Here is a 2,743-nt window from a genome sequence, read left to right as displayed (position 1 = left end):
GAAGCTAACCAAAGCTAACCGAAGCTAACCAGACCTAACCAAAGCTAACCAGACCTAACCAAAGCTAACCAGAGCTAACCGAAGCTAACCAGAGATGCCTCGCCCTCCAGCAAAGGAAGACACAGAAAGCATTTCTGATGCCCCCCAATAAAGGCAGATTTTTTTTTTACATTGTTTTTAATGTCTGACGGTGTTGACAAAAACTTGGGACACAATTTAAATTTAGTTGGAATATATATAAAAATTGGTGTGTAAATATGTGGTTTCAACGGTATGAACCGGATCAGCCAGGCGGCTGAGCACCGCAGAGTCATCGATGAATCAAGACATGAGGAAGCTGTCAAAACAGACACAGGAGGTCAGGAGGAGCAGCAGTTCAGCGAAACGCAGGAGCCACGCTGAAACACCGGTCCGATGACAAAAGAGCCGGAGCGAGACGGAGAGAGCAGCAGCTGTCTGGAGGAGCAGTGAGACGGCACCGGATCGTGTCCCCAACATGGTCCCGCGTGTCTCCTGACAGCCGGCTCGTCCTCTGATGTCACCGCGGCGCCTTCAGGCTGTCGTTTGTTGTTCTGTGTCGTCCTCAGAGGAGAAGGACGAGCCTGACCTCAAACGGAAAAACCTCCAGGAGAAACCAGCTGGATGGTTCAGCAGGAAAAACAAAAAATGTTTTCTGATGATGCTGGAACCAAAGGATGACGGTCAGGGCTGCTACCATGGCAACACACCTAGAGGAGATAAACGGATCCATCCATCAATCGTCTTCCATGGATGTTAAACTGGATACATTTCTTATTTCTTCAATCTTTAATTGTTAAATCCAATAAACGGATGAAGATTTTTGGAATGAGCAGAGAAAGTTTGGCCCCTTTTTCCTGTGTGAAACCTTCAGATTCATTTTCTTTGCCATCATGGATCAATTAAGAAACATTAATCAAATAATCTGGACCTGCAGATTGTCCAGAACCATCAGCCGGACTGGATCCTCACGTTTTGCTCGGTAGGCAGAATCTTCCTCCCAGTCTGAGGACGATGAGTCAGCGGCTGCCACCGAGACGGTAAACTCTGATTCACTGCTCCTGACCGAGGCGCTCAACCCAAACGTGAAATAACGACGGAGGAAGCCGGCCGGCCGCCCGGCGCTCGCAGCCGAAGTCAAACGTATCTAAATTCAGCAGAGCGGAGCAAACTAACTGCTGACTCCGTCTGCTCCAGTCCCACACAAATCAGCCGAGTCCGTTCAGACGTTAGAGCCCAGAGGGGGGTGAAAGGCCTCAGAACCACCCAATCACATCACAACCTGTAACCTGAGCTGTCATGGCGTCTGCTGGGCTCCTGGAACCGTCAGACAGCAGGAACGTAAAATCATGAAATACAACTCAGGTCTGACAGGTGACCAAAACCCAAAATGGAGTTCAACCAAATCAGAACTCTGGGTCTGGGCTGCACAGTGGCGCAGTTGGTAGAGCTGTTGCCTTGCAGCAAGAAGGTTTTGGGTTCGATTCCCGGCCCCGGTCTTTCTGCATGGAGTCTCCATGTTCTCCCTGTGCATGGTGGGTTTTCTCCGGGTACTCCGGTTTCCTCCCACAGTCCAAAAACATGACTGTCAGGTTAACTGGCCTCTCCAAATTGCCCCTAGGTGTGAGTGTGTGTGTGCATGGTTGTGTGTCTCTGTGTTGCCCTGCGACAGACTGGCGACCTGTCCAGGTGACCCCACCTCTCACCCGGAACATTAGCTGGAGAGGCACCAGCACTTCCTGACCCCTGAGGGACAAGGGTGTAAGAAAATGGATGGATGAACTCTGGGTCCTTTTGATGTCAAACTCTAATCAGGTGATCAAATAAAACACCTGCAGTTTTCTGGACCTCAGTCTGGAGGATAAATAGGTTGGTCAGGAAAGGTGGACAGGAGTTATTAGGTGGTTGTTTAGATTTTACTTGATAGTTGCTGCTGTTTTCCTTCTTACATTTTCTAACTTGATTTTTCTCAGATCTCTTAGTTTAATGTTTGTTTAGATTCTCTGCTGTGTTTGTGAAGCACTTTGTGTTTTCTGAATGTGAAATGAGTTTACAGATAAACTTCAGAAAATCTGACTGAAAGTTTCTAAAAACAGCGCCTCCTGTTGGTAACACGTCTTCACCGCAGTAAGAAAACTGGATCAACCCGGTTTTCTGACACGTTGAACTTCAAACACACAGAACCAATAAAAAGCAGACATTTCTCCCATTATTCTTTAACTGCTGCATAATTATCTGAGAGCGGAAGGAGCTGCAGCCCGTCTCCGTCTGAAGGTTTTCACTGCATCAATCAGGCGACCGGCGTCACGACCTGCTGCGTAAAGTGGCACCAACTGTGACACACATGTCCTGTTACAACCTGGCGCTGAAGACTAGTTTAAAATTAACAGTGAAAATGAGAAAGACTGAAAAATGAGCCTAACTCATCTGACAGCCTGCTTTCTGCTGCCGTGTTGCCATGCAGACAGAAAAGACGTTTCCTTGAAGTCCTTCTCACACGTTGCAGGATAATTACGCGTTATTACAGCCGAGATGCCAACTCGCCTGAAACTGTGCTCGTTTTATCCGTGGAAAGTCGCCGCTGGTAGCTTTCTATGGAGGCCAAACTTTATCCACTTCAAGGAAAGGAGACTGTACCGGTCCGTCGTGGTGAAGAGAGAGCTGAGCCAAAAAGCGAAGCTCTCGATTTACCGGTCGATCTACGTTCCCACCCTCATCTATGGTC

The 2,743-nt window shown here is 48.2% G+C and overlaps 1 long non-coding RNA gene across 3 annotated transcripts in view; it reads right to left on the bottom strand.

Moving 5' to 3' along the window:
• Positions 1 to 18: 18 nt before the first annotated feature.
• Positions 19 to 2,743, bottom strand: part of LOC108166381 (uncharacterized) — a 17,334-nt gene continuing 14,609 nt past the window's right edge. For all 3 annotated transcript variants that reach the window (XR_001776733.1, XR_001776732.1, XR_001776734.1), the window contains one exon: positions 19 to 728. This is a non-coding gene — a long non-coding RNA (uncharacterized LOC108166381). The remainder of the gene's footprint in view (positions 729 to 2,743) is intronic.

The sequence above is a fragment of the Poecilia reticulata genome, linkage group LG6 (assembly GCF_000633615.1).
Source record: "Poecilia reticulata strain Guanapo linkage group LG6, Guppy_female_1.0+MT, whole genome shotgun sequence".
Classification (NCBI taxonomy): Eukaryota; Metazoa; Chordata; class Actinopteri; order Cyprinodontiformes; family Poeciliidae; genus Poecilia; species Poecilia reticulata.
The sequence above is the reverse complement of the archived record's forward strand: the minus strand, read 5'-3'. Positions and strand labels throughout refer to the sequence as shown.